The sequence below is a fragment of the Mobula birostris genome, chromosome 16 (assembly GCF_030028105.1).
Source record: "Mobula birostris isolate sMobBir1 chromosome 16, sMobBir1.hap1, whole genome shotgun sequence".
NCBI lineage: Eukaryota > Metazoa > Chordata > Chondrichthyes > Myliobatiformes > Myliobatidae > Mobula > Mobula birostris.
Window position 1 is genome coordinate 6,610,940 of NC_092385.1, and position 27,292 is coordinate 6,638,231.

General features: G+C 45.3%; 1 protein-coding gene across 7 annotated transcripts in view; it reads left to right on the top strand.

The window, feature by feature from the left end:
• The window catches only part of LOC140210964 (plexin-A1-like), a 464,700-nt gene that overhangs the window by 7,709 nt on the left and 429,699 nt on the right, over positions 1–27,292 (top strand). Inside the window, exon 1 of one of the 7 annotated variants that reach the window (XM_072280261.1) lies at positions 18,246–18,320. The exons of the other annotated variants lie outside the window; for them this stretch is intronic. The gene's annotated coding sequence lies outside the window, so the exon portion shown is untranslated. Of the gene's footprint in view, positions 1–18,245; positions 18,321–27,292 lie in introns of those variants that run through there. 7 annotated transcript variants of the gene reach the window in all.

Below are 27,292 nucleotides of genomic sequence, written 5' to 3' on the forward strand. Positions count from 1 at the left end.
CCACGTTCCACTTCTCTTCATGTTTGGTAGAACTGCTGGTGTCTGACATTCTAGTTAATGACTGACTTGGTATCTGTCGTTATCTGCTGTCGCCCTGTATGTTGAAATGTTTCATAATCGCACCCAGAAGGGTCTGCTTCTTAATCTTGCGAGTGTGACCCCCCCATCTCTAAAATCCCCACCCAGCAGAAATAATTTCACTCTATCGATACCCAATCGATTGTGTTTTCCCACCTTCAGTGTTTCAAGCTGAGCTTTTGGCTTCTCAGTTCTGTCACATCCAATCTCCAACATAGAACATTCCAGCCCAGTACCGACCCCTTGGCCTATCATGTCGTGCTGACCTTTTAACCTGCTCTAAGAGTAAGATTCAATCTAACCCTTCATTTCTACATAGCCTTCAAATTTCCTGTCATCCGTGTGCCTATCTAAGAGTCTCTTAAATGTCCCTGATATATCCGCTAGGGTGGTGGGCTGGAGGTATGTCCCTACCAAAGGAGGGGTAAGGTGCTCTTGCCCTCTGCTAGCCAGCAGGTCACCCTTGGGCAAGGCAGCATCTGCTTCATCCCCTCCCCACTCCACCCACCTCCCAGCGGGGTCACATGAAGCCATGGGAGCAGGGTCGTATGAGCAGCTGGTGCATGTCACAAGTTCTGGTTATGCGATCACTGACGCCAGGCAGGCAATCTCCGACCAGGGTATTGCTAATGGCTGGGGATCACCCGTCTTGTAAAGACACTGCCCAGGAGAAGGCAATGGCAAACCACTTCTGTAGAAAAACTTGCTAAGGACAATGATCACGGACAGACCATGACTGCCCACATCATTCAACACGGCATGTAATGATAGAGATAATGATTGTATCTGCCTGTACCACCACCCTGGTGTTGCATTCCATACACTTAGCACTCACTGAGTACCAATGACATCTCCCCCCCCCCCCCAGCTATACTTTCCTCCAGTCATTTCAAAATGATGCCCCCTTTATTCTTGCTGTGAAGAAGTCTCTAGCTATCCACTCTGTGCTTCATTTCAACCAAGAGACCTCCCCCCTGCCTTTGGCCCAAAGAGAAAAGCCCCAGCTTGCTCAGCCTTTCCTCGAGTCTGAGACATGCTCTCTAATTCAGGCAGTGTGCTGGTAAATCTCCTCTGCTCCTGGGATTTCAAAGGTTCAATTTAACGTCAGAGAGTGTACACAGTATACAACCTGAATTCCCTACTCTTCACAGATGCCCATGAAGCAAAAAGGAAACAAAACAAAAACCCCAGAGAATGAATGACAGAAAAGGTTTGAACCCCAAAACCAACCCCCACTCCCACGCAGCAAAGCATCAACCCTCCCCCTCTCACTCCCACCACTTGTTCCATCAAAAAAGCATCAGCCCCCTACCACCCAACATGCAACCACAAGCAAGCTCCCAACTCTAACTGTCTCTGGTCCAGAACACTTTCTCATCCAGACTATTGAATCAGGTGACCTTTGTTTTGTGTGCCCATGTTAACATTAGGACAGTGGAAGTCCATATTGCACCAAGCCTCTCCCTTCGCCATCCTACACTCGGGATGGTTGGTGGGCGTTCTGTGGTGCGTCTCCATGTTCCCGCTTCTCTCAGTGTTGCACACCCACTCCCGATGATGTCTCATGTTCAAGTTAATGACTGATTCAGCGTCCACCTTTATCTCTTGTCGTCCCTGTGTGTTGACACGTTTCCTAATCGCCTCTGGAAGGTCTGTCTCTTAATTTTCCAAGAGTGATCCAGGACATCCGCACTACCCACGACGTGCCCTCTTCTCGTTACTACCATCATGGAGGAGGTACAGGAGCCTGAAGACGTACTCAATCTTTTAGGATCAGCTTCTCCTCCACCATCAGATTTCTCAACGGTCCATAAACATTACCTCACTGTTTTTCTCTTTTTTGCACCATTTATTTTACATACTTATTGTAATTTTAATGTATAGCACTGTACTGCTACAGAACAACAAATTTCATGACATACATACATCAGTGAAAGTCAACCTCATTCTGATTCGTCTCTTAAAATCCCTGCCCAGGAGAAATAATTTCTCCCCTATCGATTTTTATTTTTCCCCTTAGTGTTTTGAATTGCACTTTATCTTCTGAACGCCTTCCAAAATCCAGTCTAGTTTATGGTTGTCTCCCCTGCTACTTAAACACAGGGGATTCTGCAGATGCTGGAAATCCAGAGCAACTCTCACAAAATGCTGGAGGAACTCGGCAGGTCAGGCAGCATCTGTGGAGGGGGATAAAGAGTCAGTGTTTTAGGCTGAGACCCTTCATCAGGACTGGAAAGAGAGGGGGCAGAGGCCCAGAATAAGAAGGTGACAGGACGGGGAGGAGTGCAAGATGACAGGTGCAGCCAGGAGGAGGGGGATGATAGGAGACGATAGGTGGAAGAGGTGAAGAGCTGAAGATAGACTTTCACCTTTTCCACCCTCCCTGCTAATTAACCCTTGCTGGTCTCCAGGTAGTGTTTCATCCTCCACGATTAAATCTCTCCAACTGAACCCAGTGACATTTTGAAATTCTCCCCTTTAACCATAACTGTGTTGGACTATTGGAGATTTAATTCATCCCTACACCCCTCCGTTGTTATGTAGATTATGTGACCCCCTGATGTTTTACGTTTTGTGTCAGTACCTCCTTCCCTTTGTGATCTGTGTCATAGGCAACAGCAGCAAGTTTTCTGTGTAGGTTGTAGGTCGCAAGTCATAGATCTGTGGGTGAGTTTCCCAAGATCTTTTATCTTTCTCCAGAGGACCTTACCATTTCCTGTACATTGACACGGAGCTTAGGTACTGTGGAAATGCACTGTCTTTCACTATTCCTACTGAACTTGAACACAAAGAAAATTAAATACAATTTGCAAGACACAAGTTGATTCTGAAATGTGTTGAGCCTGAAAACGCGTACGATAAGCTCAAGGACAGCTTCTATCCTGCTGTTAAGACTATTGAATAGTTACCTAGTTCGATAAGATGGGCTCTTGACCTCATGATCTTCCTCGTTATGATCTTGCACCTTATTGTCTACCTGCAGTGCGCTTCCTCTGTAGCTGTTACACTTGATTCTGCGTTTTTAAACAATTGTTCTACCTCAGTGCACTGTGTAATGGTTTGATCTGTGTGAAAAGTATATGAGGCAAGCTTTTCACTATAATCTTGGCACTTGCGACCATAATCAATCAATCAATTTGAGTTTGTTCCTTGACACACACCTTGCTCTTCAGTCGTGTGTGAGTTGCAGTTGCATCTTATGAGATCACCTAACCAGTTCCTTGTAAACTTCACGCTTTCTGGAACTTCCTTTACCCACAATCAACCACACAACCAATATTGGCATTGTTAATAAACTGCTTAATCATATCCCTGACACTTGTAATAAGTTAGTTTTTGCATAAGTTAGTTTTTTAGAAAAGGAAACATACTGGTAGTATGCAAGTCGAACGCCATTGCATGCAGCTCTTTGGTCACTGAAATAATTATCGAAATGACCTCTTCAATTTGCCCACGGCGCTATTTTTTGGATCTTGAGGAATTTAAACTCGTGCTGTTGCAGTGATGGGTTCATTACTCAGAAATGAGGCATTAATATTAAGGGTTCAAAGGTCTGAGTAGCTTTTAAATCTTTTTAATCATATATATGAAAAAAAATCAATAGAATTTATGAAAATACTAAGTGTAAAGACTGACAAACAACCAATGTGGAAATGACAAAACAGTCTTTGAATGTGAGTCCATAGTTTGTGGAATCAGTTCAGAGTTGAGACGAGTGAAGTTATCCATGCTTGTTCAGGAGCATGATGATTGGAGGGTAATAACTGTTCCTGAAGCTGATGGTGTGGGAACTAATGGTTCTGTACCTCCTTCCCGATGGTAGTAGGGAGAAGAGAGCATGGCCTGGGTGGTGGGGATTTTGATGCTGGATGCTGCTTGTAGATGTACTGAATGGTATGGAGGGCTTGGCCTGTGATGGACTGGACTGTATCCACCACTTTCTGGAGCCTTTTCTGTTCCTGGGCATTGGTGTTGGCATACCAGACTGCGACGAAACCAGTTTGGATACTCTTCACTGTCATTGGCCAGTGTTTTAGACGACATGCCGAACTGATTTGTGAGGGCATCAAAGGTTATGTGGAGAAGGCAGGAGAATGAGGTTGAGAGGGATAATAAATCAGCCATGATGGAATGGCAGAGCAGACTCGATGGGCTGGATGACCTAATTCTGCTCCTGTGTCTTATGGTCTCTTACCAGCACAAACTTCTGCGAAAGCAGAGGTATTGTCCTGCCTTCTTTGTGATGGCACTTACTGCTGGTCCCAGGACAGATCTTCTGATGTTTTAATGCCTGTGAATTTCGAGCTACTGACCGGCTCCGCCTCTGATCCCCTAAAGAGGACTGGCTCGTGGACCTCCGGCTTCTTCCTCCTGTTGTCAATAATCAGCTCCTTGGTTCTGCTGACGCTGAGTGAGAGGTTATTGTTGTGGCTCCACTCAATTAGACCTTCAGTCTCCTTCCTGTGTGCCTGAAACAGATCTTGAGCCTGCACCAAAAAGCACCTGGCTTCCGCAGAACTTTAAACACCGTCAGCGCACTCACACCACATAAAAGTTATTTTTAAGGAAAAGGCACATCGATGCATCTTAATCTAGACTGTAGACTTGCATTTAAAAACAGTGGACTGTTAAATTATTAATTAGGATAAATGATCCTTGCTATGCCCAGACATAAAATAACTAGAAGGAACATCAATTCATTCAAGTTAACTGGTCAAACAGAACTAGTCAGGACCAATACACAATATTTAATCATTGGGTTTCAAGCTTCACCTTTATTAACCATATATACTCAGTTGCCACTTTATTGGGTACCTTTTGTATCAAATACAGCAGCCACTGAGTGTAAGTTTGTGATCTGTTGTTAGCCCATCTTCTTTAAAGTTTGGTGTGTTTGCTTTCAGAGATGCTGTTCTGCACACCACTGTTATAACATGTGAGTTACTGTCGCCTTCCTGTCAGCTTGATCCAGTCTGGGCATCTTCTTCTGACCTCTCTCATTAACAAAGTGTTGTCACCCACAGAGCTGCCACTCACTGGAGGTTTCTTTTTTTGTTTTCTCACATCATTCTCGGTAAACACTAGAGCAGGGGTTCCTGACCTTTTGTTTAACGCCATGGACCCCCACCATTAACTGAGGACCGCAGGATGGGAACCCTTGCTCGAGAGACTGTTGTGTGGGAAAATCCCAGGAGAACAGCAGTTTGAGATACTCAGACCACCCCATCTGGCACCAAGAATCATTCCACTGTCAAAGTCACTTGGATCACATTTCCTTCCCCATTCTGATGTTTGGTTTGAACAACAACTGAACCTCTTGACCATGTCTGCATATTTTTGTGCATTGAGTTGCTGCCACATGATTGGCTGATTAGATATTTACATTAATGAGCGGGTGTACCTTGTAAAGTGGCCACTGAGTGTACATTTGCATGCATTAGGAATTTTCCTGAGGTGTGTTGGTGCGACATGGAACAAAACCTTTCAACAAAGATAAAGAATTGTACAAAAATAAAATTAAAGGTTTAAGTACGAATGTTGAATAAAATATACAGAAATATATAAATATCAGCATGTATTTCCAATGTAAACAGCAATACGAAAAGTGGCTTCAAGGTGTGCAGTGCTGTGATTGAGGTAATAAATAGAGGAGTTGGGGGTCGGGGGGGACTAACTAGAATGGTTGATTAGATGAACCGCCTGGAGGATGAAATGTTTAAGATGCCACGAAGTTTTCTTTTTATAAGGTTTCAGTTATAGCTGCAAGAGACATTTAAAGTAAATTCAAAGTTCAAAGTAAACCTATTATCAAAGTACTTATATATCACCATACACAACCATGAGATGCAATTTCCTGTGGGCATAGTCAACAAATCTATGGAATAGTAACTATAACAGAATAAATGCAAGACTGCACCAACTAGAGTGTTGAACCAGAGTGCAGAAGAAAATAAACTGTACAAGTAGAAAAAGAAGAAATAATAATATTAAATAAATAAACAATAAATATCAAGACTATCCAATGAAGAGTCTTTGAAAGTGAGTCTATTGGTTGTGGGAACATTTCAATAATGAGGCAATTGAAGTTCATGATTATGAAGACATGCAGTCCTCTTTTATTGTCATTTAGTAATGCATGCATTAAGAAATGATACATTATTTCCTCCGGTGTGATATCACAAAACACAGGACAGACCAAGACTGAAAAAACTGACAAAACCACAGAATTATAACATATAGTTACAAACAGTGTAACAATACCATAACTTGATGAAGAAGTCCATGAGCACAGTAAAGTTCAAAGTTTCTCAAATGTCCCACATCTCACGCAGACGGGAGAGGGAAGAAAAAATCTCCCTGCCATGCCGACCACAATCCGACTCTGAGTCATCCGAAAACTCTGAGCTCTGATCAGCTCTCCGACACAGAGTACTGAGCGCCATCTCTGTCCGAACAATTCGACCTCCTTCTCGGTCACCAAAAGCAGGCAAGGCCGGGGATTTTGAGGCCTACGCTCCGAAAGTTCCCGACCACACAGTAACGACAGCAGCGAATGGGCGTTTCAGAAATTTCTCCAGATGTTCCTCTGTGCTTTCACGTCCATTCTCCATCAAATCAGAATTGTCCATGGCCCCTATTTAACAGATACAATATAATTTTTCACCGGAGAGCTGCGCACACGCAGGCGCGCCGCCATGTTCTCCTCCCGCCATCAACATTCTCAACAGAGAAGTTGAGTGAAGCTCTCCCCTCTGGTTCAAGAACCTGGTGGTTGAGGAGTAATAACTGTTTCTGGACCTGGTAGTGTGGGTCCTGTATCTTTCTCCTGATGGCAGCAATGGGCAGAGAGCATGACCTGGGTGGTGGGGGTCCCTGATGATGGATGCTGTTTTCCCGCGACAGCCTTTCATGTAGATGTACTCAGTGATTTGGCAGGATGCTGCTTGGATGAGAGGGCATGAGCTGTAAGCAGAAGTTGGGCAAACTTGTGTTGTTTTCTCTGGAGTACAGGAGGTTGAGGGGAAACCAGATAGGAGCTTATAAGATTGTGGGAAGTTCAGATAGAGGAGACAGCTTTTTAGCCCAGGGTCAAAATGTCTAATACTAGAGGGTATGCATGTAAAGTGAGAGGGGGTAAGTTTAAAGGTTTTTTTTTGAAAAATGGGGTGCGGTCAGGGGTGACAGTGGAGGCAAGTTACTGTCGAGAGCGTTCTGACTGGTTGCATCACTGCCTGGTATTGAAGCGGCAAAGCACAGGATTGGGAAAAAGCCGCAGAGGGTTCCAAACTCGGCCAGCTTCACCATGGGCACCGGCGTACCCACCATCGAGGCCAACTTCAGAACTTCAGCCATGCCTCAAGAAGGCGGCATCCATCATTAAGGATCTTCAGCATCCTGGACTTGCTCTCTTCTCATCACTGCCATCAGGGAGGAGGTACAGGAGCCTGAAGATGCACTCCTGATGTTTCAGGAACAGCTTCTTCCCCTCTGCCACCAGAGTTACTGAATGGACAATGAACCCATGAACACTAGCTCAATTATTGCATTATTTATTTTTTCATATTTCTTATTGTATTGCATTCAATGGTGGTTGTCTGTCCTGTCTGACCACCAGACATAGGAGCAGAATTAGGCCATTCAGCCCATCAAGTCTGTTCTGCTGACGATGCTAGGAGACCTGTGTGAGAGAGGTTTTTAAAGTAGAAAAGCCATTGCACTGGGGTGGTTCCACTCTCTTGATCTCAGAAGTCTGGGTCCAGTGGTACAAATAAGTTTCACGAACTGGGGTCTTCCTTGGTTGCAGTAGATGACCGTGATGCCTTCTGTGCTTTGTCATGTCCTTTGCTCTCCATGGAGAGTTGCAGTACCATCTTCCTAGCGATTAGATCTCATCTGCCCAGCCCGCCAGAGCTGACTTTACATGCTGGGACAGGTGTGTCTCTATCTCGTCGGTTTATAAGGCCACTGTCGATTGCAAACAGCTACTTGGAGCCACAGGTGAGAGCTGAGTATCCAGTGGGGACCAAAGTTGAGTGAGCTGCGCTGGAACGGACATTAAGAGCCCCTTCAGCAGAGGTGCTACCCCTTTCACGACATACGTCAGCGATAATCATATGATAGAGACAATTAACAGACCCTTAGGCAGCATATATCAGGGGTTTGCAGTGCTCCTGGCATTGACCAAACAACATCTGGTGGTAGACCTGAGGAGAGCTAAGGTACCGGTGACCCCTGTTTCCATCCAGGGGTTCAGTGTGGACATGGTGGAGGATTACAAATACTGGGGATACGAATTGACAATAAACTGGACTGGTCAAAGAACACTGAGGCTGTCTACAAGAAGGGTCAGAGCCATCTCTATTTCCTGAGGAGACTGAGGTCCTTTAGCATCTGCCAGATGATGCTGAGGATGTTCTACGAGTCTGTGGTGGCCAGTGCTGTCATGTTCGCTGTTGTGTGCTGGGGCAGCAGGCTGAGGGTAGCAGACACCAACAGAATCAACAAACTCATTCGTGAGGCCAGTGATGTTGTGGGGATGGAACTGGACTCTCTCACGGTGGTGTCTGAAAAGAGGATGCTGTCTAACTTGCATGCCATCTTGGACAATGTCTCCCATCCACTACATAATGTACTGGGTGGGCACAGGAGTACATTTAGCCAGAGATTCATCCCACCGAGATGCAACACTGAGCGTCATAGGAAGTCATTCCTGCCTGTGGCCATCAAACTTTACAACTTCTCCCTTGGAGGGTCAGACACCCTGAGCCAATAGGCTGGTCCTGGATTTATTTCATAATTTACTGGCATAATTTACATATTACTATTTAACTATTTATGGTTCTATTACTATTTATTATTTATGGAGCAACTGTAACGAAAACCAATTTCCCCCGGGATTAATAAAGTATGACTATGACTATAAATGACCAGAGAGACACTTATAAAAGCTCTCTGCATTTGGGCAGCACAGTGGCTTAGTAGTTAGCACAATACCTTACAATGCCTGTTACCCGCGGTTCACTTCCCACCCCTGTCTTTAAGGAGTTTGGCCTGTCCCCTAAAACCCTCACTAATTTTTATAGATGCACCGTAGAAAGCATTCTTCTAGGGTGCATCACAACCTGGTATGGAAGTTGTCCTGTCCAAGACCGAAAGAAGCTGCAGAAGATCGTGAACACGGCGCAGCACGTCACACAAACCAATCTTCTGTCCTTGGACTCACTTTACACCGCATGCTGTCGGAGCAGTGCTGCCAGGATAATCAAAGACACGACCCACCCAGCCAACACACTTTTCATCCCTCTTCCCTCTGGGAGAAGGCTCAGGAGCTTGAAGGCTCGTATGGCCAGATTTGGGAACAGCTTCTTTCCAACTGTGATAAGACTGCTGAACGGATCCTGACCCGGATCTGGGCCATACCCTCCAAATATCCGGACCTGCCTCTCGGTTTTTTCGCACTACCTTACTTCCCATTTTTCTATTTTCTATTTATGATTTATAATTTAAATTTTTAATATTTACTAATTTTAACTATTTTTAATATTTAATATTTGTAATCCAGGGAGTGTGAAGCGCAGAGTCAAATATCGCTGTGATGATTGTACGTTCTAGTACCAATTGTTTGGTGACAATAAAGTATAAAGTAAAGTTTGTACGTTCTCCCTCTGACCACGTGGGTTTGTGGGTGCTCTGCTTTCGTCCAGTTGGTAGGTTAATTGGTCATTGTAAATTGTCCCATGATTTGGTTAGGGTTAATTGGGAGGTGCGGTTCAAATGCTACGATGGTTTATTCCACGGTGTATCTCAATAAGCAGACAAATACATTTCCCCGAGTTGTAAGGAATGTTTGAACAGGTTTGGACTTTATTCCCTGGAGCATAGGAGATTGAGGGGAAATCGAAAGAGGTAAATTATGAGGGGTACAGATAGGGTAAATTCAGGCTCTTTCTACTGAGGTTGGGTGAGACTGGAACTGGAGGCCATGGGTTAAGGGTGAAAGGTGAAATGTTTGTGGGAAACATGAGGGCGAACTCCATCACTCAGAGGGTGGTGCGTGTGTGGAATAAGCTGTCAGCGGAAGTGGATGTGGTTCGATTTCAACATTTGAGAGAAGTTTGGATGGGAGGGGTACGGAGGGCGATGGTTAAGGTGCTGGTGGATGGGACTAGGCAGAATAGTGGTTCAGTGTGGTCTGTATGGACCGAAGGCTGTAGTTCTCTGACTCTCAAAATATTTGTAGTAAATGCAGTCTAGTGTCTCCAGCACTGCGGGCATGACGTATAGTCACATATCTTGTTCTCCTCCCTAACTTGGCAGAGTTTATTGGCAAACTTCAGCCACCAATATAATCTCTGCCTTAATTACAGTAGTGGGTCAGTAAAGAGAAGGTTGGAGGGGAGGGTTTTCCAGCTGAGCGCTTGTCTCTTTTAGCTCCTCTGCAGCCTGCTGGGGATGGTGTCTGTGGCAAAATTTATATGAATCCAGAATCAGGTTTATAATCGCTGACGTATGACATGAAATTTGTTGTTTTGCGACAGCAGTACAGTGTGATACATAAAAATACACTATAAATTACAGTAACAAATATGTATTAAAAAAATAAAGACAAAGACAGCAAAAATAGTGAGGTAGTGTTCACGGGTTCATTGTCCGCACAGAAATCCGATGGCAGAGGGGGAAGAAGCTGTTCCAAAATCTGAGTGTGTTGCTTCAGGCTCCTGTACCTCCTCCCTGATGGTAGCAATGAGAAGAGGGCATGTCCTGGGTGGTGGGGGTCCTTAATGATGGACGCTGCCCTTTTGATGCATCGCCTTCTGAAGATGTCCACGATGCTAGTGCCCACGACGGAGCTGGCTGAGTTTTGCAGCCCTGTAAATTTCACGCATGACAAACCAGCTTTAATCCCCAGGATGCAGCCGGTTTCTTCTGCAAAGCACGGAGTGATGCCAGGTTTAAAAAGACCCAAGAGGAAGATTTCTTGGCCACTGTGTGATGGTCCATCATGTTGCATAAGCACTGACTGAGCGGAGCATTCTACTTGCAATATATCATAGTTTAAATCCATTATTATCCTTTCAGTCCTAATTAGGAAAAGCATTTTGTCATAATAACATGCAAACTATCTCCTTCAGCAACAGTCTTGCAGAAAGAGCCATTATAAATGATTTTAACCTCGGCCAGCGATGCTGGTGTGGAACCCTGTATCTCTTGGCTGCTAGCTGGTGTGCGCGTGCGTGTCTGTGTGTGCATGTGTGTGTGTGTAAGTAACCTTGCACTTGGGCACGTGTGGCTCACTTGTCCGTGTGACAGCACTAGGAGGGTTCTGCAGTGTCTTAGCTGCCGTCTTTTGGGTGACTTGACCGTGTCCGTGTGGATTTCCCCTGGGTGTCTTGATTTCCTCCCACATTCCGAAGATGTGTGGGTTAAGGTTAATAAGTTGTGGGCATGCTACCCCCCCCCCCCAGCACTTCCTCAAATCGTGTTAGTCATTAATGCAAATGGCGTATATTGCTGTGTTTTGATGTACATCTGCCAAAGCTATTCTTTGAAGATTTTCTTTAAATTTTTAAAATTTAAAGGAGATGTGCAAAGCTAGTTTTTTCACACAGTATTGAGTGCCTGGAATGTGTTGCCAGGGGTGGTGAAGGCAAGGATGATAGAGGTGTTTAAGAGTCTCTTAGATCGGCACCTGGCCATGTAGAGAATGTAGGAGTATGGGCTTAGTATAGTTAAGGCATAGCACGGTACAGGCCCTTTAGAATTATGGAGCACTGCAGCACAGAAACAGGCTCCGGTGTTGAACACCTAATGGGGTTTTTTTTTCTCACTTTTTTTTTTGTTTAGAAGGGGTTTTTTTTCTATTTTTTGGTCACCAAAGTTTTTTCAATCTTTGAAACAATGTTTTTTTTTCTTGAGACATTGTAAGTGTTGCCTACTTCGATGTACTCCTGTTAATTTTGGATAATAATAATAAAAAGATTTGAAAAGAAAGAAAGAAGCAGGCCTTTCAGTCCATTTAGTACGTACTAAACTGTTGTTCTGCCTAGTCCCATCGACATGCAGCCGCATCCCGCCCATCCACGTGCCTATCCAAACTTCTATTATATACACAAACTTTTCCGAACTTAAATGTTGCAAATGAACTTCCACTGGCAGCTTGTTCCACACTCGCATTACCCCCTGAGTGAAGAAGTTCTCTCCTCCCCCCTAGGTTTCCTTTTACCTTTCACCCTAAACCCATGACCTCTAGTTGTAGTCTCAGTCAACCTCAGTGGACCCTACCTATACCCCTCATAATTTGTGTACCTTTATCAAATCTCCTCTCATTCTCTGAAGCTCCAGGAGGTAAAGTCCTAATCTCTTCAACCTTTCCCTAACACTCAGGTCCTCAAGTTCTGGAAACACTCTTTTAAATCTCCTGGGTATTTTTTTCAATCTTATTAATATCTGTCCTGTAGGTAGATGTCCAGTACTGCACACCATTTGGCCCATGATGTTGTGTTGGCCAATACCTCCACGAGCTGAGCAAAGGTAGGCTGGGAACATTGTGAGGTCAGGGGCCACCTCTTGCTATTCAGAAATTCCCATGTAGCTTTACCTTGTTACCTGCTACTCCCTCTACTGAATCAAAACTAGCAAAGTCCTGGACGCCTTAATAACAAACCAATTTAAATATTGTCACATATGCTGGGGTGTAGTCCAACCTTTGTTTTGCATGCCATATGGCTCATTTCAGTACGTCAGTACATTGACATGGTGAAAGGGAAAAAACAGCAGCACAGGGTGGCGTGGTAGTGTAGTGGTTAGCACAACGCTTTACAGCACCTGAGACCGGGAGTTCAATTCCAGCCACTGCCTGTAAGGAGTTTGTACGTTCTCCCCAAGACCACATAGGTTTCCTCCGGGTGCTCTGGTTTCCTCCCACAGTCCAAAGACGTCCTGGTTGATAGGTTAATTGGTCATTGTAAATTGTCCCATGATTAGGTTCGGATTAAATCGGGGGATTGCAGAACAATGTGCTCAGAGGTCCTGTTCCATGCTGTTTCTCAATAAATAAAAAAAAAAGAAATAAATGAAGTCTGAAATCACAAGAAAATGCAGGCAAGACCATATGAGGTAGATTGTGGGACCATCTTATTGCAGGAGGGGACTGCCGAGTGAATGCTGTGCATCTGACGCCGCGTCCAATGATACCGACAAGCTGGACTCGGACTGCTGAGGTCGAGAGAGTGGGACTGCCCCAGTGCAACGGTTTTTCCACTTTAAAAACTCTCCCACACAGGTTTCCTGTCATTGTCAGACAGGATAAACACCCACTGATGCTGTGTGTCTGTGATGCTGCTGCATGTAATGTTTTCATCACCCCTGTGCACATGTGGATTCATGTTCATGATGAACTCTTCAATAGTCTTATAACAGCGAGGTGGAAGCTGACCTTGAGCTTGGAAGTTCTTGCTTTCAAGCTTCTGTATCATCGCCCCGATGGGAAAGGGGGGGAAGAGGGAATGTCTGGGGCGTGACTGTGTCCGTGAAAGTAATTTTACAAGATATGGTTGGATTTCGGCAGAACCTTCTCAAGCCCAGGACATGCTGAAGATCTTCACAACCAAAATATTTTAAATTATCCATTTGGACATGTGGGCATCACTGGCATGTGGACAGCTGAAAGGCCTCGATCAGGGGTTCCCAACCTGGAGTCCAAGGACACTTTGGTTTATGGTATTGATCCAAGGCATAAAAAAGTTGGGAACCCCTTGTCTAGATAGAGTGGATGTGTAGAGGATGTTTCCAGTAGTGGGTCTTGGGCCAGAAAGCACAAACTCATAATAGAGGGACATCCCTTTAATGATCAGGAGGATGAATTTCTTTAGCCAGAGGGTGTTGGATCTGTGGAATTCATTGCCACATACAGCTGTGGAGGCCAAGCCACTAGGTACAGGCGGCCCTCCTTATCCGCGAGGGATTGGTTCTGAGACCCCCCGCGGATACCAAAAAACACGGATGCTCAAGTCCCTTATTTAACCTGGCTCAGTGCGGGTGGACTTTAGGACCCAGGGCACCACAGGACCGGCTGCCCTCAGTGTTTCTGTTCCGTTGACTTATAATACCTAGTAAAATGTAAATGCTATGTAAATAGTTGTTATACTGTATTGTTTAGGGAATCATGACAAGAAAAAAAAAGTCTGTACGTGTTCAGTATAGACACAACTATCGTAGCTCTTCTGGGAACGCTGATGCCAGCTCAGCATCAGCCGATGCCGATTCTCCCTTGACCTTTAAGTTCTTGAGGCTGTAGCGCTTTACACTGCCAACCAGCCATCCCTAGCACTAACACTTCCACGAATTTCAGCTTCTTTCTGCTTTATTGTACGCTCGATTCATTCTAACCGACCTTACGGCTCACTTCAGAATGCGACATGCCACTTTTCAACAGATCTAATATTTCTAATTTTTCGGCGAAAGATAGCACTTTAGGCTCCCTCTTAGCCTTTGAGGAATTGCTTTGACCACGTAATTGCTTTTTAGGAGCCATTTTTTTCACAGAAACAAAGTAACGAACGAACGAGATGTGAGGCAAACACTGCTCGAACAACCAGTGCTGGAGAGAGAACTTCTGGGTTTTCCCGACTTGCTGTTGATTGAATTCACGCATGCGGAACTCGCGGATGAGGAGGGCCGACTGAATATCTAAAGCGGATGTTGATAGGTTCTTGATTAGTAAAGGCATCATATGTTATGGGACAAAGGCAAGAGAACAGGGTTAAGAGGAGTAGTAAATCAACCATGGTGGAATTGTGGAGGAGACTTGATGTGCTGAATGGCCTAATTCTGCTCCTGTGGTTTATGATGAGTGCCAGAGTTTATTCAATTTCAGTTCTACACATGTGGATGTGCCTAGAGTCACACTTGCAATAAATTCAAGATGATTTATTGTCATTCTTACGTACACAAACGTAAAGAAGAACAAAATGATTGTTACTCTGGATCCAATGCAGCATAAAAAAACTATAAATATATAAAAGCAATCCCTTTAAACAAATGTATGCATAAGTGTTGACTGTGCTCATGTATATTGTACATAAGATTAGCTTATATACATTTTATGTACCTAAAGTGACGCACGTGGCCAAGCGGTTAAGGCATTCGACTAGCGATCTTGAAGGTCGTGAGTTCGAGCCCCAGCCGAGGGAAAGGCACTTAACCACACATTGCTCTGCGACGACACTGGTGCCAAGCTGTATGGGTCCTAATGCCCTTCCCTTGGACAACATCGGTGTCGTGGAGAGGGGAGACTTGCAGCATGGGCAACTGCCAGTCTTCCATACAACCTTGCCCAGGCCTGCGCCCTGGAGAGTGAAGACTTTCCAGGCGCAGATCTGTGGTCTCGCAAGACTAACGGATGCCTATAAAAAAAGTGACGCTAGGGCAGGAGAGTGTGAACATAAAGTGACTGATAGGAAATGATAAAGTAGCTGATATGGATGTAGGGGTTGTGGTGGGGTGGAGGTGTTGACCAGCCTGATGGCTTGGGGAACGTAATTTTCGGGCCGAGAACGTTCCCAAGGAAGGGTCTCGGCCTGAAACATCGACTGTTCGTTCATTTCCATAGATGCTGCTTGACCTGCTGAGTTCCTCCAGCATTGTGTGTGTGTGTGTGTGTGTGTGTGTGTGTGTGTGTGTGTGTGTGTTCCTTTGAATTTCCAGCATCCACAGACTTTCTCGTGTTTGTTTTTGAGTCTGGTGGTCCTGATGTGGATGCTACGTTGCCTCCTCCCTGATGGGAGTGGGACAGACAGTCCATCAGCAGGGTGGGTGAACTGAATCAAATTGACTTTATTTCTACATCCTTCACATACACGAGGAGTAAAAATCTTTACATCTCTGTCTAAACGTGCAATGTGCAATCACAGTATTAGATCTTGTGACCATCGGGTCTCTCAGTCCCTCTGTGATGTCGAACTTCTCATAGACCAATTCAGCTGTTGGATGTGCATTGTAACGGGCTGCCGATGAGTGTTCAGTTATTCCTTCTCTCCTGTCTGTGTGAAATTTCTGCTCTGTCCAATATTACTCACAGTTGGTGTGCTTTGTTGCAGAGAAGAATAGGCCTCTTTGCCTGAGGTGGTCCATGGGGCTGGGTAAAATGGGTTGTCAGGGAGAAGACGAGGACAGAATCCCGGGGACTTAATGTTAGCGGGGTTCACTGGGGAAGTGTCTGTCAACCTTTGAAATGGTGGAGACCTGGTTCAGGATTAGAGGGGTGTATTTACTGACTGACATCAGGGTTTGTGGAGCAAAGATCACAGATTACTGGTGTAGGTCTGGAGCTTCGGGGAATGAGGGGATCAGGTTTACCAAATTATGAGGGGTATAGATAGGGTACATGCAAGCAAGCTACTTCCACTGGGGTTGAGTGAGGCCAGAACCAGAGGTCACAGGTTAAGAGTGAAAGGTGAAATGTTTAAGGGGAACATGAGCGGGAACGTTTTCACTCTGAGGGTGGTGTGAGTGTGGAACAAGCTGCTGACAGATGTGGTGGATGTGGGTTTGATTTCAACGTCAAGGAGAAGTTTGGATGAATACATGGATGGGAGGGGAATGGACGGCACTGTTCTGGGTGCAGGTTGATGGGACGATGAGGAATATTAGTTCAGCATGGACTAGGTGGGCCAAAGGGCCTGTTTCTATGCTGTCGTGCTCTATGACTCTCTATGACAGTAATTTATAATAAATAGACAGTCAACGTAACATAGAAATACTCTCAAATCAGCGTGAGTTAATCAGGTATCCTTCATGATACTGCTGGTCTTTTTCCGACACCTTTCTGTATATACTGTATCTGTCCCGCTGTTGAGTGGTTCCCTAGTACAAAACGAAGGATTCTTGACCTCACAATCTACTGAGTCACCCTTGTGCATCTTGTCTGCCCACACAGCACTCTCTCTGTAGCTGGTACACTTTATTCTGCATTCTGTAATTGTTTCCATTTGTCCTACCTTGACTCACTATAATGTAATGATGACAGGGTGACATGTAACACGAAGTTTTTTGCTGACACTGAACTAATTTACCTCCCTCCTCCCCCTCGACAGAGGGCAGGCAGTGCCTTGTCTCACATCTCAGTGAAGAGTTGTCTTTGTTTTGTTTCCAACCCTGATAAACCAATTCAATAAACATGTTTACAGATTCTGTTGTACTCTGCCCCGCACACCATTCCTTGTACAATTGTTCAGATTTATCTTTTAGAGATGGTGAGATTACATGGCGCGAAGTGAGGCTGGTCCCTTTGGTATGCACGGATCAACGCAAACGCCCGTTAGCCTCCAACTGAGCGGGCATATCCTCTTTGTACTGGCCCAACTGTGTATACTCTCCAGTTCCATAGGCGTGGAGAATTAGAACACAGTTGCTTTCCGGTGGGAAGCTTTATTGGGAGTCTGCCGAGTTCACCAAGAAAGGAAGGAAGCTATTACGAGGAATGATCTTTCTCAGGAAATTGCCTTATTTTCACTTTTGTTCCGAGCTGCCTGAATCGATGCAGAGAGGTTTGAAAGGCTCTGGGAAACCACAGAGGAATGGCACTGTACCCCCAAATGTCCTTAATGATCGATGCTGCCTTTTAGGGGGGAATTTTCCCTCTAGTATTGACGACACTTGCCACCCAGAACCTGCCCTCTTTTTACGACTACCATTTGGTACAGGAGCCTGAAATCCCACATTCCACATTTTAGGAACGGCTCCTTCCCCTCTGCTATCAGGTTTCTGAACAAACATTGAACCCATGAACTCTGTCTCATTACTTTTGCTCTCTTTTCGCACTACTTGTTTAATTAATCTTATATATATGTATGTGTGTGTATTTACTTATAACATATTTTTATACAATATTTATAGCTTTATAGTGTTTTACGTACTGCTGCCGCAAAACGACAAATTTCACGACATTCAAGTATGTCAGTGATAATTAATCTGATTTTTAATTTCAAGAGGAGGTGCTTAAAGTGCATAAATATGGATAAATCAAGGTGCATTGTGGGATATTGTGGGAGGTCAGGGACGAAATGATATATTCGTATTATCATCATCGGCCACTGTTGAAGTACTGGAAGACTGGAGGGTGTGCCTCTGCATGAGCAAGCCAGGGCACTCCACGCCGGTGAGCCTGGCAGCATTACTGGAAGGGATGCTGAAAGACGGGATCTACCTGCATTGAAAAGGCGATGACTGATTACAGATAGTTGGTATGTCAGTGACAATAAACCTGATTCTAATTCTAAATGGCTGTTTCATAAGACCTGAGTGGAAGCTTTTTTTCAGTTTGTCTTTTGTGTGGGGTGGTACAGAAGGTCTCAGAGCTGCTATTTGATAGGCAGAGTCCTGGCCCTCTTGTGCACCCTGTGGATGTTGGTTTATTACTGGTGATGTCTGAGTTTATTCGGTTTGGGACTCACACCACGGTGTTGATGTGCACTTACAGACCGGTCTGGGTGGGAGCAGCAGGGTCCTTCCCTTCCAGGGTGAACTAGTTTCCTGCCGATCTGGACTACCATGTTTGGTGCCCCGTGATTTGTTTCCCTGGGTTTCGCTGGCCAGGCAGCGGGACGGAGACACAGACACACTCACTCAACAGGGGTGAGGGGCGTGTGGGTAGGGGAGCCCAGAGACGTTCCAAAAAACAACAATATCTCTGTTTCTCTCTCTGCACAGATGCAGCCTGTCTGCTGAGCGTGTCCTGCAGCTGCTGGCTTCTCTCCTTCAATGCTGTGTTTAGTTGTAGAGTTCTTAAAAATTTGGGGAATCAGTTTATGCCTGAGCAACTTTGCAGAAGTTTGAGTAAAAATATTTGACTGTTTCGGGGGATGTTTTAATCGGCAGATAGTTTTATCAGTTTGTGGGCCTCCCAGGGAGAGATGTGGAGTTATACAAGTCTTCACGGTTGTACAGAAGGGGTACAAGTGTGAAGATTCACACCAACTCCACGTCTCTGCCTGGGGGCCCCACAAATTGTTAAATCTCTCTGTCGTGTCTCCCTCCCTCCCCTCCCCTCCCTTTACATCTTCACCTCCACCCCATCTCAGTGTCTGTCACCTCCTCTCTCCCTCTGTCCCTCCCATTTTGGGATTTGCCCAGACATGTCCCATCTGCTGCTCACTCCCTCTGGTATCTTCTTTTAAAAATAGATCGAGTGGACAGCCAGAGACTTTTTCCCAGGGCAGAAATGAAATAAACAAACAAACAAATAAATAAGCAGTAAGTATCAAGGACAATGAGATACAGAGGGTCTCACAGCTGCTGTTTCATAGGCAGGGAAGTCCAGGCCGGCTTCTGTACTCTGAGCTACTGACAGGTGGCTTTTCAATGTGGGCATTGGTTTATCACATGGTTGAGGGGTAATCACTATTCCTGAACCTGGTGATGTGGGTCCTGAGGCTTCTATATTTCCTTCCTGATGGCAGCAGTAAGAAAAGAACATGACCTGGATGGTGAGGGTCCCTGATGATGGATGCCTTCCTCCTGCAACAGCTAGGGTTGCCAACTGTCCCGTATTAGCCAGGACATCCGTATATTGGGCTAAATTGGTTTGTCCCATACGGGACCACCCTTGTCCTGTATTTCCCCCGCTAAGGTACAGCGTTCCTATGAAACCGTTCGTAAGCTGAAATGGCGTAAAGCGCAGAAGCAATTACCATTAACTTACGTGGGAAAAACTTCTGAGTGTTCCCAGACCCAAAAAAATAACCTACCAAGTCATACCAAATAACATATAAAACCTAAAATAACACTAACCTAAAGCAGGAATGATATGATAAATATACAGCTTATATAAAGTAGAAATAATGTATGTACAGTGTAGTTTCACTCAGACGGAATCGGGAAGATTAAGCCAAAACCGATTTGTAGAAAAATATCGGCGCGTACACACATGTGCACATCACGTATGTGCACGTCACGCCTGCACACACAGGTGCCCGCGCAAGACTTCGTGGTCATGGTAGTCTTTCTCGGGGTAAACACAAGTGTCCCGTATTTGACTGCTACTCTTGTCCCTTATTTAGGAGTGAGAAAGTTGGCAACCCTAGCAACGGTGCTCTGTGTAGATGTGCTCAAAATGGTGGACATGGTTTTACATGGTGAGGGACGGTGCCTAAGTAGGCACATGGATGATAGAAAAGCAGAGGACTTTGTCGGAGGGAAGGGTAGGATCAGAGAATCTGAACCTTTAAGCCATGAACCCCCTACCATTAATGGAGGGGTCCGCAGATCCCAGGTTGGGAACCCCTGGGTTAGATTGATCTTCGGATAGGCTAAAACGACAGCACAACGTTGTGGGCCAAAGGATCTGTAGTGTACTCTAGTGTCCTGTAGTGTACTGTAGTGTACTCTAGGCGCCTGACAGGTGCCCGAAAGAGGGACCATATTACTTCTATCCTGGCCTCCCTCCACTGGCTACCAGTACGGTTTAGAATTGATTTTAAGGTTCTCCTGTTTGTTTATAAAGCCCTAAATGGGCTGCCCCCCCTCCTATATCACAGACCTTCTAACCCCTTATTCTACTTCCAGGTCCCTCAGGTCGGCTGACTTGGGGCTCCTGGCTGTCCCGCGATCTAAACTTAAGTTCAGGGGTGACCGCGCCTTTGCTGTTGTAGCCCCCAGACTGTGGAACAGCATTCCCCTCCCTATCAGATCTGCCCCCTCCATCGACTCTTTTAAGTCCAGGCTCAAAACTTACCTTTTTTCACTAGCGTTTGAATCTTCCTGATGTGGCTGATTTTTGGCTTGTGCTTAGGCTCATGCGTTGTTTATTTTATACCTATAAACTGTGCGCCTTGTTGTTTATATCTGTGCTTCTTGTATTTGTGATTTTAGCTACCTGTTATGGTTTGTACAGCACTTTGGTCAACATGGGTTGCTTTTAAGTGTGCTTTATAAATAAATTTGACTTAACTTCTATGTTCTAAGATCTTTGTGTCTTTGTGGTTTCCAAAGAATACACAGCATTACTGTCTGCTTCTGGGTGCTAGCAGTATCTCGCTGGGTAGACAGCAGACAAAAATGTTCTCGTGCCTAGAGACAACTTTGTTCTGCTCGGATGTTAAACCTGAGACAGTGCTGAGTTATTTTTCTTGAAATAAATGTCTTTTATTTCAATTCAGTAGGATAACTTTGAAAGTGGTGTACAAAGTTGAGGGGTATATATAGGGTAAATGCAAGCAGGCTTTTTCCACTGAGGTTATGGGGAACTAGATCTAGAGGTCATAGGTTAAGGGTGAAAGGTGAAACATTTAACGGGACCCTGAGGGGGATTTCCTTCACTCAGAGGGTGGTGCCAGTAGAAGTGGTCGATTTCAACGTATGAGAGATGTTTGCATAGGTACACGGTTGGAAGGGGTATGGAGGGCTTTGGTCCAGGTGCGGGTCAATCGGACTCGGCAGACCAGCGGGTCAGCATGGACTCGATGGGCCGAAGGGCCTGTTTGTGTGCGGGGTCCTGTTTGCAACGTGGTGTGAGGAAAGCCTGTCTGTGTTAGCAGAATGTACTGAGTGGGTGCATATTTGTGTGGGTGGCCAGTGAGATTTTCTGCCGAGATACCAAGTGGCTGTTGAAGTTGTTTCAGATTCCCTGGGATGATCAGAAGTTGCGTTATTCTCTCCGTATCCATGACAACACTGGGCCGACACCAGCAGCAGATATGGGTTAACTGGCCATTTATCTCGCTCCTGTCAGCCGTGACAGAGTCAGGAGTATTCTCACTTCTCTGGAAGGTCACGGGCTTGACTCCAACACCAGAGATTCCACCACACAATCTCCCTGAGCTTTTCTCGTGAAACGACGTTCCCCTCCAGTGGATAGAAGAAGAAAACCAGGGGGAGTGCGGGATGGTGCGGTTTTGCAGAAGGACACGCTCTGATTTAATACTCGTCTTTCAACAAGCGGTTTTATTTTGTCAGTGTCTCGTTGCTCCATCCGGCTTTTGATTGCTGTGGTTCAGGTTCAGATTCAGTATTTATCACGTACATTGAAGCTTACAGTAACAGGCCACACAACCCATGGGCAGCCCCTGAGCGTCTCCGGTGAAAACAGAGCATTTCCACGATGCTTGGCAAAACAACGCCAAAACGTGCCCCCTTCCTCCCATTTCCCCCCCCCCCCGTGTTACAACAAAGCCTTTGAAAGCTGCCAAATACTGTATAAATGATGGAAGATAAGGACAGGCCCTTCTGCCCACCATGCTTTTTCTGGGCATGACGCCAATTTAAATGGAAACTCTAAATCCTGGGGTAGAAGTGTCAAGTAGTTGATGTGCTAACATTGGCGAGAGCTCAAAGGAGGCTGACAAAAATTATTACGGAATTAAAAGGCTTATCATGTGAAGAGCGTTTGATGGCCCTGGGTCTGTACTCACTGGAGTTCAGAGGAATGAAGGCTGATCTCATTGAAACCAATCAAATGTTGAAAGGCCTCCATAGAGTGGATGTGGAGAGGATGTTTCCTGTGGTTGGGGTGGGGTTTGGCGCTCTAAGACCAGAGGACACAGCCTCAGAACAGAGGGGTGTCCTCTTAGGATGGAGAAGAGAAATTTTTTTAGCCGGAGAGTGGTGATTTTCTGGAGTTCGTTGTTGTAGGGTGGCTGTGGAGGCCAAGTTATTGCATGGCATATATTTAAGGCAGAGGATGATAGATTCTTGATTTGTCAGAGCAACATGGAGTACGGGGAGGAGGCAGGAGATTGGGCCTGAGAGGGAAGATGGATCAGCCATGATGGAATGATAGAACAGACTCGATGGGCCAAATGGCCTAATTCTGCTCCTATACCTTATAGTCTTATTAAGGAGAGGGCGGTAGGTTTGAAGGGAATGTCCAAATTATGTTTTTTCAAAGTATCAAAGTAAATTTATTACCAAAGTACATATATATCACCATATACAACCCTGAGATTCATTTTCCTGCAGGCAGACTTGGCAAATCTATAGAATAGTAACTATAGCAGGATCAATGAAAGATCACCAGAGTGCAGAAGAGAACAAACTGTGCAAATACAAATATAAATAAATAGCAATAAATAGAGTCTATGAGGTTGAGTCCTTAAAGTGAGATCATTGGTTGTGGGAAATTCTCAATGGATGGGCAAGTGAATGTAGTCATCCTCTTTTGTTCAAGAGCCTGATGATTGAGGGGCAGTAACTGTTCTTGAACTTGGTAGTGTGAGTCCTGAGTCTCCTGTACCTTCTACCTGATGGCAGCAGCGAGAAGAGAGCATGACCCGGGTGTTGAGGATCTCTGGAAGCTTCTTTCCTATGACGGTGTTTCATGTAGCTGTGCTGAGCGGGTGGGAGGGCTTTACCCGTGATGTACTGGGCCAAACTCATGGTGCAGGGTGCCTGGAACACAGTGTTGGGGGTTGTCATGGTTGTGGAAGCAGAGAGGATAGTGGCATTTAAGAGGCTGTTTGGTAGCCACACGAATGCGCAAGGAACGGATGGATATGGATCATGTGTAGGAAGAAGCGGTTGAGTTTAATTTGGCCTTGTGGTTGATACAGACATTCTGGGCTTGTGCTGTGATAACACTCCATTGGAGTGTCAGGTAAGGTATTAGTGTTTGAGGGTCCGCTGAGGGACCGGAATCCACCTCAGTGTGACCTGGGGTTAAAGGTGCTGAGCTAGGAGGCCATACAAGTTCTCCCCCCATGGGCCAATTCTTGGTCTGTGTCACCCAGCCTTGGCTGCTAGGCCACGTCCCCAGTTCAGACGGGGGAGGTTGGAGACTGAGAGATGGTCTTTAGAGGCTGTCAACACCACTGCCAAATGTTTCAATCCTGGAGTGTGTCCGAGGTCATGCTTTGATCTTCCTCCTAACGTGGCGAGGCTGTGAATTGTCCTAGGGCGTGAGGCAGAATCTGTTTAATCTCCACATACCGTTCGGTGTCACCTTCAAGCCTTGTAGAGCCCTGCGTTGTGTGTTTGGGAGCAGGAAGGAACTGATACGATAAGTGGTTGCAGGTTCGCACCTGTGTCATTCGTTCCACCGCCGCACGCTGTTGTCCAAGCTGTCTGGCTCCCGAGTTCTTCATTATAACCAGTAATTGAATGTGATCCTTGCCAAGCATGGGAAGGTCTTGGAAGGTCTGAAATATTCCACCTTTGTTAATTATTCATTTGGAGATACAGCACAGTAACAGGCCCTTCAGCCCAACGAGCTCATGCTGTCCAATTAGATTATTAGGTTAGATAATGAGGACACGCAGTCCTCTTTTATTGTCATTTAGTAATGCATACATTAGGAAATGATACAATGTTCCCCTGGTGTGATATCACAGAAACACAAGACAGACCAACACTGAAAAACTGACAAAAACCACATAATTATAACATATAGCTACAACAGTGCAAGCAATACCGTAACTTGATGAAGAACAGGCCATGGGCACGGTAAAGAAAAGTTCAAAGTCTCTTGAAAGTCACAACATCTCACGCAGACAGGAGAAGGAAGAAAACTCTCCCTGCTATGAGCTTCCAGTGCTGCAAACTTGCCGATGCAGCATCCTGGAAGCACCCGACCACAGTCCGACCCTGAGTCGTCCAAAAACTTCGAGCCTCCGACCAGCTCTCCGACACCAAACACCGAGCACCATCTCTGCCGAGCACTTCGACCCCAACCCTGGCTGCCAGCAGCAGGCAAAGCCGAGGATTTGGGGCCTTCCCTCTGGAGATTCTCGATTGCACAGTAGCAGCGGCAGCGAACTGGGCATTTTAGAAGTTTCTCCAGATGTTCCTCTGTGCTTCTCACGTCTGTCTCCATCAAATCAGGATTGTGCACGGCCCCTATTTAACAAATATGATATCATTTCACTGGAGAGGCCACGCGCGCTGCGTCACGCTGCCATCTTCTCCTCCCGCCAATGTGACCTAGTAAACTGTACGACCTTGGGCTGAGGGAGGAAACCCTTGCCATCATGGAGAGAACTTACAAACTCCTTAGCAGCAGAAGTTGAACCCAGATTGCTGGTGCTGTGAAGGGGCATCGTGGCATGGAAACAGGCCCTTTGCCCCAACTCATCCTTGCTGATCAAGGTGCCGAGCTAAGGTCATCCCCTCTGCCCATACCCTCTATACCACAGCTTCCCAACCTTTTTTATGTCATGGACCAATACCATTAAGCAAGGGGTCCATGAGCCCAGGTTGGGAGCCCCTGCTCTAAACCTTTCCTATCCATGTACTAAACCAATAGTCCTTTAAATGTGGCTTTAATGGACCAGACTCAACTACCTTCTCTGGCAGCTCGCTTCAAATACCCACCACATGGGGAAAAAGTTGCCCCTCGGCTCCCTTTTTAAACTTTTCCTCAGCCACATTCAACCTACGTCCTCTAGTTTTTGAATCTCCTTTCTCTGCCAAAAACAAAAGACTGTGTGCATTCACCTATCCACACCCCTTCATGATTTTATTCCCTCATAAAAGGTCACTTCACAGTTACCTGCATTCCACTAAACAAAGCCACGGTCTGCCCAACCTGTCACTGTAACTCAGGCCCTTGAGACCTGGTAACATTCTCAGATTTAAAAAAATTACAACAATCAATGAAATACCGTGGAAGTATTGTTACTGTTGTAATGGAGGAAACATTTAACTTTATGTGATCTTTATTGTGTGTGTGTATCCTCTGTCCTGGGAGAAGCAATTCTGTTTTCCCTCCCTCTCAGTGCTCTCCCTTTAACCCTTTCCAAAGGTGTTCCTGTCACTCCATGCTTGCAACGACAGTGAAACTTTCAAATCATTCTATTTCAAGATTCAGAGTACATTTATTGCCAGTGTACCACCTTGAGATTCATCTCCCCACAGACAGCTATGAAACAAAGAACTGCGTGCAACCCATTCAAAGACAAACATCAGCCTCCTCCACACACAAAAAAAACAAATCATGCAAACGGCAAATGTAGAATGTAAAACACAAAATCGAAGGAGTCCAGGCCGATTCAGTTCAACTTAGTTCTAGTTTAACCTAGCACTGTGTCGTTTTGTTACCTTCAGAGCCAGGACTCTGGCAACTTCCTGGGACAGTGTCGAGGGAGAGGGAGACCATTCAAACCCAGGGACCTTCCTCTGGGATGAATTTCCAAACTGACTATAATAAATTCCATTTCTTAATGCAAGTCACATTAGAATCAGAGTCAGGTTTACTATCAGTGACATGTCGTGAAGTTTGTTATTTTGCGGCAGCAGGACAGTTCAATGCGGTTGTGATGACCTCGCTACCAACTGAAGCCGGATTTCAGAGGTTGAGAGAGTGGACCTGTCCCAGTACAATGGCTTTTCCACTTTTAAAAACTCTGCCACACAGGTTTTTAATGTCCTGAAGAATGGTCTCGGCTTCAAATGTTGCTTGTTTATTCATTTCCATAGATGCTTCCTGACTTGCTGAATTCCTCCAGCATTTTGTGTGTTGCAATCAATTACAGTGCAATATAAACACAAAAAAATGAAGTTACAATAAGAAAATAAATTAAGGGAATCCTGGTTATTTTCCTGGTTAGTTTTGCTCTTTAGGAGTTGTCCCAAATAACCATGGGCCAATTAACTGGCATCCCTGTACATGAAGAAAATAAACGAATGGGAAAGCAAGATGGTGAGCTGGAGTTCGTGGATCTTTCAGAAATCTGGTGGCGGAGGGAAGAAGCTGTTCCTAAAACATTGAGTTTGTGTCATTAAGCTTCTGTACCTCCACCCTGATGGTGGTAATGAGAAGAGGGCATATCCTGGATGGTGAGGGTCCCTAATGATGAATGCCGTCTTCCTGAGGCACTGCCTATCGAAAATGTCCTTGATGGTGGGGCTATCTGTCTGATATCCACCGTGTTGTAACCTTGTGCAATCTTTAGATAAAGTTGTAATTTATCGTACGCAATCCTTAACAATAGATGCAGTTAATGTTTATCTTGTGTCCTGTAGCCAGTTGCTTTTTTGTGGTGTGACTTTTATTGTGGCTTATAATATTTGATTTGCAAACTGTTAAACCAGTCAGCTCCACCAGTTTCAATGCTGTCATCTATCTAGTTCCCTCACCAATCCTGCCATGGACAATTTTAACTGGGAAATACTTGGACCTTTCAGGAGGTTTCCCAACTTACTGCACAGTGGGAGTCCCTTTACCAAGGGGGATGGCTATGTTCAAAATGGTTGCCCTCCACCCATGGAGGAGGACAGTAATGTCAAC